Raw genomic sequence first — 15,359 nt, forward strand, 5'->3', positions numbered from 1 at the left:
TAGCTGATTCCTTTACCAGGAAAAAGGTAAATGATAATTTTGAATATTACCCACTTCATTGAACCCATTTAGCTTAACTGGAGGTTATGGATTCTTCCATGCACTTAATGGACCATTGTTCTCTGTCATTCCCACTGTTTACAGCTGACAACACAGTGTACACCCAAGTTGTGGCAAAACCAACCTCTCACTACTAAGATGGGAGTTTAATGACATTTTTAATGAACACAGAGCTCATTAGTTAAAAAAAAAATCCCATATAAGCACAACACTAAATGTAGCTGTTCTATATTTGTGCTCCTTCCTCAGCATTTCCGTGGATAAATGACAACATGTTATGGTTGTTTATCAATTAACATTAAAGGATGTTTATTCAACTGTTGCAGCTACTGTATAGCTTTAGTCTATTTTTTTAAGGACAAAAAGCTTGGAATGAGATCCAGTATTGTATGACTACCATAAGACCTTATTTAATTGTATCTTGGGCAGCTGGGCAATGCTGGAGCTTCTTGCAAGCTCAAGAGGTTAATATCTGTCTTTATTAATCCTTCCTTACTGAAGTTTGGAGGGGGCTGCACAGGGTAAAATACATTCTGTGCTCACTTCATAACACACTGAACAAAACTGCTCACAGCAATTAGAGGCTGCCCTTTGCTTGGCACCCAGAAACCAAGAACTGAGGAGGTTTCTTTAATATTAATTTTAATGAAAGTATTTCAGAAATAGAAACATGAGAGAGAGAGAGAGAAATTCGAAACACTGAGAATTTAAAAGGAGGAGAATTCATTAAAAAATATTCTGGTGTATTGGGGAGTGTCTTGTGTTCCCTTGTGTGTCCCAAGGTGTTCAGGGCTCTGAAATAGGTAGATCTGAGGTTTGGTTGAGTTTACTGCAAACTGTCTTCCTCTGGTACAATTTCACAGTTGTGATTTTGTGAATATTTATGTTATACTTGTTATAAAAAAATGTTCAGTCACTGATCAAAACTGCATTTTGTGTCTGCAGCACTGGGCTGTCCCAGTCTAAGTGGGAATGATGGTCCAGCTGTTGATTTAACTGAAAACTGGTGCCAGAGCAGAGTCCTCGAGGGGGAGGGCTGGAAAACACCCAAACATTTCTCATGGGGATACAGCTTATGGGCAACTTCAGCTTCCAAATGGTGTGTTGTGCTACTGGAACACCAGAGGAACTACAGCTTTAAGAGTGACATTTTCTAGGGAAATGTCACTGTGTGGAAAGTTATACTGCATCTTCTCAGAAAACGGGTTGAAGGGAGTTTTGGGGGTTTTGTGAGTTCTTGGGCTTTGTAAAAAAAAAAAACAAAACAAAACCAAAAAACCAACAACAACAAAATCAACCCCCCAAAAAATCACATTCCACATTCCTGTGAGTTGCTTTACGCACAGAATTTTTATTTCTTAGCAGTTTGTTAACATTCCAGCTACAGAAATGATGTCCCTGAGGTACAGCCAGGGATAACTTCCATCCCATGCTCAATGTCAAGGCACCCAGAGGAGGAGTTGATGGATGTTCTTTAGGATACCAGTCTGGTTAAACAGGACGCCCTTTGCAGCCCTTCCTGTGCAATGGGCAGAGCTTTCTATTCATCCAGACAAACATTTCTATGTCATAGAACTGCTTTTCAATTCAAAGCAAAACTTCGGGTTGTTTTGTGCCTTTTTTTTTTTTTCTGTTAGAAGAATTCCAGGTTTTTGTTAAACAAACAAAAGAGAAAACTACAAGTAATATGTGTTGTGTGATGGTTTGGTTTCACTCTTGGGAAGAGGAGTGAAAGGTTTTAATGCTGCTTTCTGTGTGATCCTGAAATTAAATTAATTTAGCACTATCTACTTAGAGCTTGACATAGTACACTTGGAGAAAATTCAACAGTAAATGTAGGATGGGGTTTTAAGTGAATTGACTGTTATGTATTTGTCTTGCTCTTTTTTTGTTTTGTCTTTTCTTTTTGATCAGTTTTATCGGCTCCTGTGTGTTTTCATAGTTCTTGCTGTGGAATCTTTATTTTAAATTTTTATTTTCATTTCATCTATGTTTACAGACACATATAAAGCCAAACATCACAGAAAATTAAGAACCTACTGTAGCCAGGTTCAGATTGTATCCGATGCAATTAAAGAATAAAGTTTCACCATTTACTTGCTATACCTCCTTAAAAATGTTGATGATAGGATTTTATTGGCTTTTTCACCTCTAGGAAAATGGGAGAAAGAGATGTCTCAGGTATGGAGCAGTGACTGGCTTCTCATCTCCCCCTCCTTGCCACTTATCCCTCTCTCAGAGCTCGGCAGAACACTTCTGGTCACATCCTTCAAAAATGTGTCCCCATCATGAGCAGGTATTGCAGTTCAGCACCCCCAGCTGAGTGAACAGAAGATGTCTCTGAGGTCATTTGTTCCTCTTTTCCAAGGCACATTCACAGAAAATTGTCCCTTTTGCTGCTTCTGCCCCGAACCCATTATTAGGAACGATACAAATGTGCATTTGCTGTACATCTGTGACACAAGAAGTAAGGCAAGAAGTACTTAAACCCCCACCAAATGCACCTAATTCATTTTTGAGAAGCAATAAACTGGTTCGCAGCTCAATTTCTAGCATTTTTTCTCAGCTGGACAATTATTCAGGCTTGAGCTAATTCTTTAACTCAGGTGATTCAGGACAAACTAAAAATAGCTGCAGGAAACTATGTGACCAGTTCCAGAAAACCAGGTTTTTTTTCCTTTAGTATCTAAAAAGTGAACTAATATGTTAAAGTTGTGTGTGTTAAGGCTCCTCTTGACTTCAAGTTGTTGCCTGTTTGATTCTAGGGCTGAGTGGGGCCTTGGTGGTTTTTTTCGGGGTGAGTGTTGTTAGTAAGTGAAGTTATAAAGAGCCACGTGCCTGCAACCAACAGTGCAAAACCAGGAGATGGAAATCTGTGCCTCTGTCTGGGTGGCAATGGATTTACCAGCACAAACAGGTTGGGAGGGACACAATCACCCACTAATTAGCAGAGTCTTTTACTACCTTGTTAATTGGCTGAAAGGTTTATTAGTGGTTTTAGCTCATCTCTTATCTGGGAGATTTAGGGTTGAATTACCTCCAGCAAAGAGGAAACCTCTGTGATCTTGTCTGTCAAGCCCAGGACCTCATGGCACATCCAAATCCAGACACGTGTGGGCAGCACCTTTGGGCTCTGGGGTTAAACCCTGGTGGTGTGGAGACTGCAGCCCTATTCCTGGCTCTGCTTCCTGAAACTCCAGAACAGCTTTGGGAAAGTTGGTTCATCTGTCCAGGCTTGGTTTTTCACCTCTCTGACATGAAAATGTTGACAGGGCTCCAAGAGAAAGATTTCTCTGTGGGATTAATTTTGAAGTGACCTCGGGAGGGGGCCTGTCCTTTGCCCAGCAGCAGCGAGGGTTTGTGGTGGAAGCAGCCCAAGAAGTGAAGTGGGACAGGAAAAAGCAATGCTTGAACTTTACCCACCTCTTTCCAAACAGATCAGTATGAGCAGGGGTTTCCTCGGAAAAGGAGAATATGAGGGAACACGCTGAGCTGGAACACAACCTGTGCTACACATCCTGGGGTGAGATAACTGTCTTGTTTGTACCCTGTGTTTTCCCCATCTGAGGGAAAGAGGATTCCTTTTGAAAAATAGTGTGAGATCTCGAAGTGAACGGTGTGGGAGGGTATTGTTTGTGTTGTGGTGCTTGCTGGAAAAAAACTGAGTGCAACAACAAATGGGATGAGAGGAAGTGGGAAAACAATGGGAAGAGAAAAACTGCTTTTAGCCTTACAGAGTGGTCATTGATTCACGAAAGCAGAAGGATAATTCCTCATTGTACAGCTTTCAGACAACAGTTAGTATATTCACTTCCTGTTAAAGACTAGAAAAATAATGAACTGACAGAAGCCAAAGAAAAGTCAGTTAAAAAACCCAGTAGTTAGGGGACATGAGGAATAACTAATAGGAAAAGAGGGGAAAAAACAGTGAATTGATGGAACGGAGTGACAGTCAGAGTTGTAAAAGATGATAAGCTCAGAGTAAAATTAATTGCTTTTGGAGCTCAAGTTCAGAAAGAGAAATTCTCAGACAAAAATAGAGTTGTGGTGGTTTTTTTTCCCTAAAAAGATTATCTTGGAAAATCATTTTTTATCTGAAGAATTATGTAGATAAAATGGAAAAAGTAATTCTTTCTAAGAATGCTAAACAGTGCTTTAGAATATGCTGTACAGACAAGATTTACAGTATCTTTTAGGCCTTCAGTCTTCATGTGGCACAATCACCTGAGTACTGAGTGTAATTGTGGTCTTTGAACGTTGTAAGTCTTGACAACAGCTTTTACCATTTTTATGTATTTGTATTCTGCAGAATAAAATTAAACAATCGCACCTATAAAATGCTTCTTTTCTAGATTTATTATTTATTAATGCCTTTCATGAAACTAACTATGTATTTGACTTAAAAATTAAATTCCTCTTGCTTCAGCACAGGATCTTGCATGGAACAATTGTGGTGAAGGAAAGTAATATTTTGCATTTGTGCAAAAGGATTAGAGTAATTAGAAAGCAAGTTATACCTCTAACTAGTGGCATGTGCCTATTTCAGAGAGGAATACATAGGAAGAGAACTTACTCAATGAAAAAATGGAAGATTTTTGCTTAACCAAAGCCCTCTGAATAAATCATTCTGTGTTTTTTCTCCTTATGGAAATGGAGACTGGGGGTCAGCGCTGTGCTGATGGCTGCATAAACTTTGATCTTTCTTCCTTAAATTTTTCACCTCCTTTGGATTCCCCTGGAGCAAACCAGGACACTGGTGCTTGCTGGAAACAACTCAGGTGTTATTTTGCTACTGAGTCCAGTTCCATGTGATGCAACTCCTTGTAAACATTAACTCGTAAATGCTGTGGGTGCTGCTTTTTTGGGGCAGCAGGGAGTGACCGTGTACAGGCACACATCTCCTGCGTGCTATTTTTGGCAGGTACAGCCCCTGTGTCCTGCCAGCACCAACCTTCTGTTTGCTCCTGTGGCTCCAGGGCCGGGGCAGCCGCGGGATCTCTCCACCTGGAATGCACAGGGACAGCCAATCTCGGTCTGTTTGCTCCTGGAGTGACACAAAGGGGATGTCACAGCTCCGGGTCGCCTTTCACGTGTTCCCATTCAAAGGTCTTGCTCACTGAGCAGGAAAAACCAGAGGAACAGGGGAGCAATTGGGACACAAGGCAGCCCGGTTGGGGACAGGGGAAGCTCACTCAGAGTTCAGCTAAATAAGAGAAAGAAAGGAACCAGTTTGTTAACATGGCTCCCCCTTTTATAGGGGAGCTGGGAGAACTTTCCAGAGTATGGTGAATAAGGGGAGGAGTTTTGGGAAGGAGGAACAAGGATTGGGTACAGAGCATAAAGGGGAGGGATAAACAATAGAATATGCATGAGAAGGGAGGGGAACTCTTATGGGAATGAACCATTACAGCATAGGGATAAGGACAAACCATTATTAAAAAGCATTAAAACAGCCATGAACTTGTAATTTCTCTCCATTCAACAGTCTCAGTTAAACAAGTCCATTATTTCAAATCCATTCCTCTTCTTCCATGACTTCTTTCAATGCCACAGCCCAGTGCTGGTAGGCTTCTCCCTCTGGTTCTTCAGAGTCCTCATCCACGGGGACAGGGACTTTTCCCATGGGATAAAGGGATAGGAAGTGGGGACACACTACAGGATTGCACAAGGGGGTTTTTAAAAGAAAGCAGAGCATCAAACCTCCGTCCTAAGGCCCTAAAGGTGTTGTGAACACCTGCTAAGGGTAGAGCTGGGGAGTGGCAATCTTGTGGATGGGACTTTGACCACGGGCCATTTTCATTTATCGTTTCACTCCTTCCAGTACCTTTATGCATAGAGTTATTAGTTATCTTTTTGCATACAGCTATTGCTGTGACACAATATTTTAGCTGCACTTTGGCTGTGCACTGGATGCTGCCATACTGAGCTAATGAGAATTACTGTTCCTTTTGAAGTTCTAATAACCTGCTTGCTCCACGTGCTCCAAGTGTTTCATATCCATGCATAGATTAGTTTGGAACTAGTCCTCTATGTGAATTTAGTTGTTACTCAGTTGTTTACATATAATCCTTTTCTTTTCCCCTGTATGTTCTCATTCGTTGTCTTCCAGTGCAAACCCCTCTTGTTTCCCATGTGCTTTTTTCCTCTGGAAGGTTTCCTGGTTTGGCCTAGCCAAGGGCATTTCTGAGGTGCAGAACATTGATACAGAGCTAGTTTGAGTAAAATAACTTGTAAAAGTTACCAGCCAGCTAAAGAAAAGGACAGATGACGATGATGGATTGAATCAGATCTTAAATCTGAGGTTCCTTCAGTCTGGTTCCTCCTCTGCATTTCAATGTGTTGGGTCCACGAGGAGAAGAAAGGAAGTGACCCATGCCCGAAGCTGCAGAGGATGGGGCAGTGAGGATCAGTGCTGGGGCAGAGCCAGCTGGCCCTGGGGAGGTGCCTTTGGGCTGCTTTCTAACAAAGAACCCTCCGTGGGGCTCAGCTGGGCGTGCCCGGGAAGTGCCCGGCAGAGAACTGGCACTGCAGAACAGGAGGAGGAGGAGGATGACATTAAGGACTGACACAGATCCATATATTTCAGTGCCTCCCCGCTTGGCATCTCTGCCCAGGCAAACCATGTAATAACAGCTTCCCTCACATACCTTGGATCCCCAGGAGAAGAGGAGTGAGTGTTGTGATGAGTAAGATGCAGAAGACATAGGTGAATGGTATTTATAGCCTAGCTCAAAATAATTTTTCCAGACACTTCCTAGGTTGGTGTGGGCTGGCTTTAGTCGTGTTCCTTAGTGTTTGCCACTGCCTCCTCCACACCTGATCAGGGACTGACACAGCTCCTTTCCTCATCTTTTAATTGGCAAACTTGCTTCTCTAAAATATTTCTCTTTTGCCTCATGCAAATTGTGAACTCACTGGCCATGAGAAGAGCCTTGCCTTTGAACGAGCCCTCACAGAGACAGCAGTGTTTCAAGACAATTGAAATCCCAATTTTTATTGGGATGAGTCTGCAATACAAAACTCCTCATGTATTTCTGAACACCAAGAGCAGCACTTACTTGGGCAAATCTGCTCCTGGGCTGGTTAAGTAACTGCCCAGGCAGACCACTGTAATTTTAATAACCCTCAGGAGTGACAAAGCTTTACCCACACAGCCCTAACTGCAAGATAGGGTCACAAGTAACAATTTGGTGTCTTGTATCCAATCAAGGAGCTTTTGTTCAGTCCCTTTTGCTGCTGATTCGGGATCTTTCTTTTCTTTCCTGTTGACCATTTATTAACTGGTGGCACAGGAATACCCAACGTCCATTATTCTAATTGTTGTCCCATTTCTGTATAAAATGATTTCTGAGTCACATCCAAAACCATATAGACTCCTTTCATTGCCATGACAACAGCAAGGCATGCCAATGTTAGCAATGTCTGCTAGAAAAAAACCAGCAGTAAAAGCGAAAACCAGTTAATTGAGGTATTTCACATCTAAATCCCATTTTCTGTAATGATCCAAAATTATCCTGCATTGTGGAAAAGTAGCTAAGAACAAGCCCTAGATAAATAGCATAGTCTCATGCTGAATGTTGAGTCTTGTCCTAGGCACTGCAGTACAAAAAAAGATCTTACAAAAATAGAGAGAGTGGAATTGGTCATAGCCCTGGTGTCATATTTGGATCAGAAGAGGATGAAGAGTTAAATGTGGTTGCTAAAAATGAAGGATAACCACTAACAGCTCTAGAAAAAGGGTTGATGTTAAATTGCACATTGTTCTTTCATTACCATACCTTCATCTTCATTGCCTAAGTACATTTGATGTGATTACATAACAATACATTTAAAACTAATAAATAATGCAACAACTCATGTAAAATAATAGGAAATCATTGATGTAAAATAGGTCTTGTAGAGCTCAGTCCAAGTGAGGCTGGGAAAGAGGAAAGCCAGAGGGTGGGACTTGAGAGGTGTGGAGTCATCAGGAAGGATTATTTCTGTTTTAAGGGAGGTGAGAGCACAAAGATAACAGAGGTACCATCTACAGCCTCCTTTCCTTGAAACCTGCATGATCCTGTGGCTTTCTCCTGGCCTCCCTCTATGCTTTGAAGCTGAGATGGAGCCTGTTTTGGAAATAGAACTGAGCATAAATGTCCTGCAGTCAGGGACATTACCTGCTGAACTCTTTACATTTGTGGGTTTTGAAGCCCTCTGCTTATGCTTGTGGAGGAGGTGGAGAGGAGGAGTGATGCTGCCCACTGGAAGGCTGTGATTCAGGTATCCCTGGCTGTGTCTGGGGCTGGCCCATAAAACTCTTCTCGATGGTTTTTGTTCTTTTCACCCTGCTAATGCATTGCTGAGGTGGCTGGAGGGCTAATCTTTCCTATGATGTGTCCTCAGGGTGCCCAAATGAGTTTCAGGAGCCTCTGCACTTTCCAAAGGATGAGAGTGCTACGTTTTCATTTAATGGTAGTTGACTCTCCAAGGAGGTGGCTGATTTCTGGTGACAGCCACAGGTGTTGTCAGAGCAAGTGTAACTCTGCTTCCCCTTATTTACAGCCTTATTTTTAGACCTACTGGTACTACTGTAGACTAGAATGCTGTTGGCTTCAGCTGGGTTCTCACGAATTTTGACAATACTTGCCAGCTTAGGGAGGTGGAATAGACCTCCTCATCCTGCATCATTTGCCATCCTGGGTTTTATTTGGGTTGGGGAGGTCCTGAATGCCAGGTGGCTGTAGCACCTCAGGCAGTGGGGCTCCAGCTCTGAAAGAGAAACTGGGGAAGTCACTTGACTTCTAGATGCTGAGACTTACCAAAGATTGTGGTTAATATCAAATATTAAGAGTTGCTATCTAATAAACAAGCTTCATGTGAGAGTTCACAAAATAAATAGCAGTGATCCTTCAGCATCACTTAAATTCTGAGATCAGTGAGCCTCTGGAAACAGCCCTCCCCCTGCATCCAGGCAAACGGGAGGGTGGGGATCCTGGGCTCTCAGCACTGCGGGGTGATTGATGGGCTGTGTCGAGGCTTGACGAACAAACCAAGAAAACCTTGTGGGTTTATGAACTTAATATCTAAGTGTGAATAACTTAAAAGCATTAAACATCTGCAAAGCTAAGAAATTCCTTGAGAACTGTGCAACACTGGGCTGTTGGTGGAGCCTGCAAGCCATAAAAGCTGCAGTTAATGATAAGGTTTGTCTTCATGTCGTGGTTAATGAAAGTGTGTGGGTGTGGGGCACGTGACCATGACAGGAGCACTGCTGCAGCCCAGTGTCTGCTTATTCTGCTTTCTCGTCTGCATTGAATGTATTTTCATGTATCTGTTGAATTTTTTAGGTTTATTTCTTACACAGCATCCTTTAGCCGGCGTATTTTAAATACTCTAAGAACGCTTTAAAGTGCATTTATAATTTACCCCATTTTTGGTGATGTTTGTTTGCACGGTGGTCTCATCAACAAAGAAGCTGCTCATTCACAGCACAGCTTAAGACAAAAGATTAGGTGGTGCAGTTAGGGGTGCAAAACTAGAAAAAAATCTTGGAAATTGTTGAACAAAAATGGGTTGTCTTGACCATTACTCTGTGGGACACTACACAGGTAAATTGCTAACAGAGACTTTTTTCTCATCCCGTGTTTTTTAGCTTGGTTAGGTCAAAGATTTTCAAAGCAAGGCATTTGGGTTTTATTCTGCTGCGAAAAATGTGTCCCCAAATATTGCAGGGCCTTCTGTGGATCAGGGTGTTTTTTGACTATAGGAGATGTCTTTGGTAATCTGTAATGGATTTTTTTTCTTTCTTGTATTTCTCCAGTCCCTTTTTGAGTCCAGGTAAACTTTTACTACATTTTGTCCTGTGTTCTACAGCTTAATTATATGTGAATGAAGAAATAATTGCTCTTTGGTTGTTCTGAGTTTGGTATTCCCACCCATTACCCTCTAGCTCTTCTATTGGAAGAGGCAGTGGACAATTATTCCCTGTTCACCTATTTCAGGCATCCAATCTTTGTAAGCTTCCATTACATTACTACCTTCAGCTGATGTACCCAAACATACGCACTCACTCCTCAAACAGAATTTTTCCTCTTGCTTCTTGCCAGTTTTGCCCTTTATTTAGTCCTTAACAAAGGGCACCGATTCAGTCATGGCATCCCTACTATTTTAGGGCTGTAACCAATTCACGTGAGTATAACTGAGATTCCTCAGTGTTTTATTTCTTGCCACTGTGGCCTCGCTGATCTGGGCACATCATTGTCACCACCACCACCTGAGCCTGTAACTGTCTTCAGTGGGAATTTTTTCCCTGTTTTAGACACGGAATTTCTGTCCCCAGTGACACTTTTATTACTTCTTGCTGTTATCCTGTTCATTCTGTTTAAGTAAACGCTTTCTTTTAATGGTCTCCTGCTTGTGCACTGGTGGTGTGATTCGTCCTGCCTTTTCTGCACACTTTTTATCCCTGCCCACAGCATCCAGTTCTCCTCCTGTCACTGACAGTCCAATACATCAGCTAGATCCGTATCCTCATCTAAATTCAGTGTTTGATTCCCCCGACCTGTTCTTTTCAGGTGATTTTATGCAAAACCAGTTGTCTGCCATTGTACTTTGAGAAGACAAATGATGGTTTGTTGATGATTCCATTCCGAGGTCTGTTCAGCTGTAGGAGACTGAGGGGAGATTTCATTGCAGATACACCTTCCTGGGCAGGGGAGCTGAGCTCTGCTCTTTGGGACCACGGACAGGACCCAGGGAATGGCTGGAGCTGTGTCAGGGCAGGGTCAGGTTGGATCTCAGGGAAAGGTTCTTCCCCCAGAGGCTGGTTGGGCACTGCCCAGGCTCCCCAGGGCAGTGGGCACGGTCCCAAGGCTGCCAGAGCTCCAGGAGGGTTTGGATGATCCTCTGGGACACCTCGTGTGACTCTTGGGGACGGTCCTGTGCAGGGCTGAGGGTTGGACCGGATGATCCTCGCGGGCTCTCAGCACATTCCCAGGGATTCCACTTGGACGGGACGCCCCAGCCCCGGACCGTACGCGGACACGCCCCGCCCGCCTCAGGGAGCCGCGCGCGCGCCCGCGCACGGGACGCGCCCCGCGCTGGGAGGGGAGGGGGGAGCGGGCGGCGCTCTCGCGAGAGCCAGGCGGACACCCCGCGAGATCTGTGCGCGCGCCCGCCCGCGTCATGTTTTGCCGGTGACACCCGGGCCGGGCGGACGCGGCTCCGCCGGGACCCCCCGCCCGCACCGACCCGGCCCCGGCCCCGCCGCGGCACCCCGGCACCCCGGCACCCCGGCACCCCGCACCGCGGCACCCCGGCACCCCGCACCGCGGCACCCCGCACCGCGGCACCCCGCACCGCGCCGGGCCCCGCCGCTCCCGCCGCTCCCCGCCGCTGCCTGGTGAGCGCGCGGCCGCCGCGCCGGGGGGCGCGGGCAGGGGCGGGAGGCCTGGGCTCGGCCGGGACCCCTCAGAGCGCCCGGAGCGGGGCAGGGCCGGCGGGGAGGGCGAGCGGGGGCAGGTGGGGCCGCGCAGGTGGCGGTGCCCTGCTGCTGAGGGGGGAGAGAGGGACGGGCGTCCTCCGGCAGCGCTCGTCCCTTCGCGGGGGCTTTTTGTGCCTCCTCGCAGCGGTGTGAACGGCACGAAATCCGCGCCGTGCCCCGGCCGCGCTCCTCCGAGCCCGTGCTGTGCTCCCGGAGCCTCGCGAACGCGGCCGTGGCGTGGCCCTGCGTTTCCCCTGAGCGCTGGATGCACCCCTGGCTCTGTGCATCCGAGCTGGACCCGGCTGGTGCCGCAAAATCCACTGTAAGATGTGTCACGTTGGCCTCCGCCGGCCCCGGGCAGGGCTGGGGGTGTTCCCTGCGCCTCCGGACCTGTCAGCCCACGCCGTCGGCTGCCCGGGGCCTGTGTGCTGACCCTGGCTTGCAATACTGAAAAATTGTACGTGTGCTCTTACTCAGAGGTGGTTTGTTTTGTATTCCAAAGCGATATCCGAGCAGGTGTTTTGCTGTGGTTTTGGTTTTTATTGTTTTGGGGTTTATTGTTTTGTTGTTGTTGTTTTCTTTTTTTTTTTTTAACTGCATATGGTTAATTTTCTTTAGAAGTTCCTGTATATAAGCTGCTTTTCATGGTTTTTTTTTAGGGACAGAACCCTACTGTGCTCTCTCTCTCCCTTTCACAGTGCACATAGGAGTGGTTTAGTGCAGTTGTTGAGCATCTTCATGTTGTGTTGTCACATGTCTGAGCTGATTGTTCCCTCATGGACTGGTCAGTTTGCTGTAGCTGGACCATGTGCTCTATATACATAGATATAGATATATACAGATGTATATACAGCTGTGTATACACGTGTGGTATTGCCTCATGGGGTCGATCAGATTTGTAGCTCAGCAGAGTGTTCTGTGCTGTTATTTCTTGACAAAACCTCAAAGCTGCGAGTTTACACCTGCTGAATTTAGTGCTCCTTCCTTGAGGCCCCACATATCCCACATCTGCTCCATGGCTTGGGGATGTGGACTGGGGAGGACTCGGATCTCAGGGGTGAGTCTCTCAGGCTTATGGGGAAAACATAATAGGCATTTGACCTGCAAAGGTGGACTGTACACCTCGTCAGACTGCTGCTGCTTCCCAGTGGTCTAAGAGGAGTCTGTTAATTTTGTGTGAAGGATTGAAAGCTGTGCAGTGTTATGCTACAGGGCAGAAAGGCATTGCCAGTCTCCCGAGTCCCTGCACCTGTGAGGAATTTGTTAGGTGGCTTTATGCACAGTGGTTGTGTCTCAGAATTAAACTCCTTCTCTCTGAGTATAAACCTGTACATGTTTGAGGATTTCCTCTCTGCTCTTCTGTTGTTATTTAAATATGTCATGTATGTTTTGTTCTTTGCCTGAACATTAAGAATAAACATGTTTTTGTGGTTGGAAGTGTGTAAGTTGAGGGGGAAGTGGGGGGTGTTGAAATTTCTTTATGGAAACTGTGCAAAGGAGGTATTTATCTAATTGTTAGTTAAGGATAGGGATGTAAAGTATTTGACTTATTTTTGCCGAAGGACTGCTCGGTGTAGTAAGAATATAGCACAGCATTCTTTTATTCATTTAATCCTTGAACTGAAAAATAGTTTATCAGTGAAAGCTGCTCTTCTCTTATTTCAGAACTGAATTAAATGGATAGTATTTGATTAGGAAAAGGCTGAAGTGGACAGGCTAAAGATGTCAGTTGTTTTTTGTCTTTACCAATTTCAGGTAGTTATGGTCTTTCTTTTTCAAAGAAAGCAGTACAGGGGTGCTCTGCATGTTTTAAAGTACCACTGATGATGGAGTGGGACCTTTCTATGGATGGGGAAAGCTCCATGTGGATTTGTGTTTTGGTAGTAAAATGAATAAAGTATATACATTTAAGTACTTTTGATTAAGACACTCTTAATATTCCAGTCTTTCTTTCTGTTTTTAGTGTAATTATTCTTGTAATACTCATGGGGAAGAGAAGCACTTTTATCCCCATTTTAGAAATAAGTAATGGAGACAAAAATATGTATTTCAGGAAGACTTGGTGGAGCAGGCCTTTGATTTCTGGTCACAGGTTGTTACGAAGTCATTATCCTTTCAATGCACTGTCTTCATTTGGGTCCTGTACAGGCACCTTACCTTCCTCTTGAGAGGTTTTTATCTTGGTCTGTGTTTGAGTTCGGTGTAGGGTGCAATTCTCTCTGGCTGGTTTGGCTTCCTGATGTCAAAGTCACCTCAGTGACTGGTGAGTCCTGTGCTGGTTGTGTTTCTTTCTCAGAAGCACTCAAACTCTCAAATTGCTGGCAGGTTTTGGTTTTGTCTCTCCCTGTAGCGAGTGAGGTCATGTGGAACATCCAAATCTAGTCGGTGTTTTCTCTTTACAAACCTCTAAAGTGTCCCTCAGAAAAGGAGGCTCTGCTGTCGTGGGGCTGCTTGAAATAACTGGCAGTGGTGCTGCAGCTGCTCAGGGGCACTGTAGTCACTCACAGTTACCCTGGTAAGTTCTGAATGTGGAAAAAACCCCAAAGCCCAGCCTGGAACCCAGTAACTGTGGAATTTGCCAATCCACAGCCGGTGTAACTGTGACCTTGGAGCTGGCCAGGTATATTCCCTGACCTGGACTGCCTGTTGTGATTGACCTGATGTCATCAAGTTAGTTGGGAGGAAATTCTGGTGGCTCAGGCAATCATGTTCTCTGCTGGAAGCTGGAATTAATTTGCTGCTTAAAGAAGAGCCTGCAGCTTGAGTCCTCCTTACTACTAATAATAATTGTTTTGCTGTCAGGTCTGTATGATACAGAAATTTCATTGTCAAAACATTTCCTTATATTTATGAATTTATAGGACAGAAGTTTCTTCTTCAGTCAGTTATACCTGGAGTACTCTGAGGCAAGAAATATAAGTGTTACCTGGAAGTGTTAACATGAAGGGGCATCCACAGCTTGCTGGGCAACCTGCTCTGGTATCTCACCACCCACTTTATTCAAAGTTTCTTCTTTATATCCAATCTAAACCTGCCCATTTTCATTTTAAAACCCTCACCTCTCAACCTGTCACCACAAGCCCTGATAAAAGGTATACCCCTTTTATATGTGTGTGTATATATATATATATATATGTATGTATATATCTGTGTAAATATACATATCTCAAGGCTGCAGTCCACTTTCCCACTTGCATCACAGTTAACTTGAAAGCTACATGAGTGTGAATTTTACTCTCTGTACATATTGCAGTCCCCTGCCCATTGCTGACTTTCTCAATCTCGAGTCAGGATTGCCAGTAAATATGTCCTCAAAATGTTTGTAGTTTTTGCAAGAAAATGTCTGTTTCCGTGTGTTCTGGTGGTTGAAAACACTGGGACTACACAGTGAGTAGAAGTTCAAGTGATTGTTCTCTCAGGGAAAGTGGGAGTGGTAAAAGCTCAGCAGGGTTTTCATCCCTTTTCCAATGCAAGATCAGGCCCCTGTCTTTACTCAGATTGTTGGAATGTTTTAGGTACGTGGGGATTTCTGCTTCTCAGCTCTTTTTACCAACTGCTTTTGATGATTCTGTGTGTGGAGTGTCTTACACTTGCAACTTTCATTCAGTGAACTTTAATGCATCTGAAGAAGTAATGAGTTAAATTGATTTTTCTAAGTTTCTCTGCAGAATAGTAATAATTTTTATTTCTCTGCTACTTGGGTAGACTTTGTACAGCACCCAGGGGTTTACATTGGCAAGCCATGATTAGGTTTTTGTATCACTTTCTTTATAAATGTAAGGGTAAATAGCTTTAATTTCTTATTAACTTCAAAAATAACTTTGTCCTCCTTTTG

General features: G+C 44.4%; 1 protein-coding gene and 1 long non-coding RNA gene across 2 annotated transcripts in view; one reads left to right on the forward strand and one right to left on the reverse strand.

Annotated features, from left to right (window-relative positions):
- Positions 1–15,359, forward strand: part of HERC1 (HECT and RLD domain containing E3 ubiquitin protein ligase family member 1) — a 114,983-nt gene that overhangs the window by 8,513 nt on the left and 91,111 nt on the right. The window contains 1 exon segment of the mRNA XM_027657698.1: positions 3,498–3,583. The gene's annotated coding sequence lies outside the window, so the exon portion shown is untranslated.
- LOC113953953 lies at positions 1,678–9,749 on the reverse strand. The gene is made up of 2 exons (XR_003530060.1): positions 5,012–9,749; positions 1,678–4,363 (listed from the first exon to the last, which is right to left on the reverse strand). It is a non-coding gene; the product is annotated as an uncharacterized LOC113953953 (long non-coding RNA).

Source organism: Corapipo altera, unplaced genomic scaffold, assembly GCF_003945725.1.
Source record: "Corapipo altera isolate COAL_440 unplaced genomic scaffold, ASM394572v1 308, whole genome shotgun sequence".
Classification (NCBI taxonomy): Eukaryota; Metazoa; Chordata; class Aves; order Passeriformes; family Pipridae; genus Corapipo; species Corapipo altera.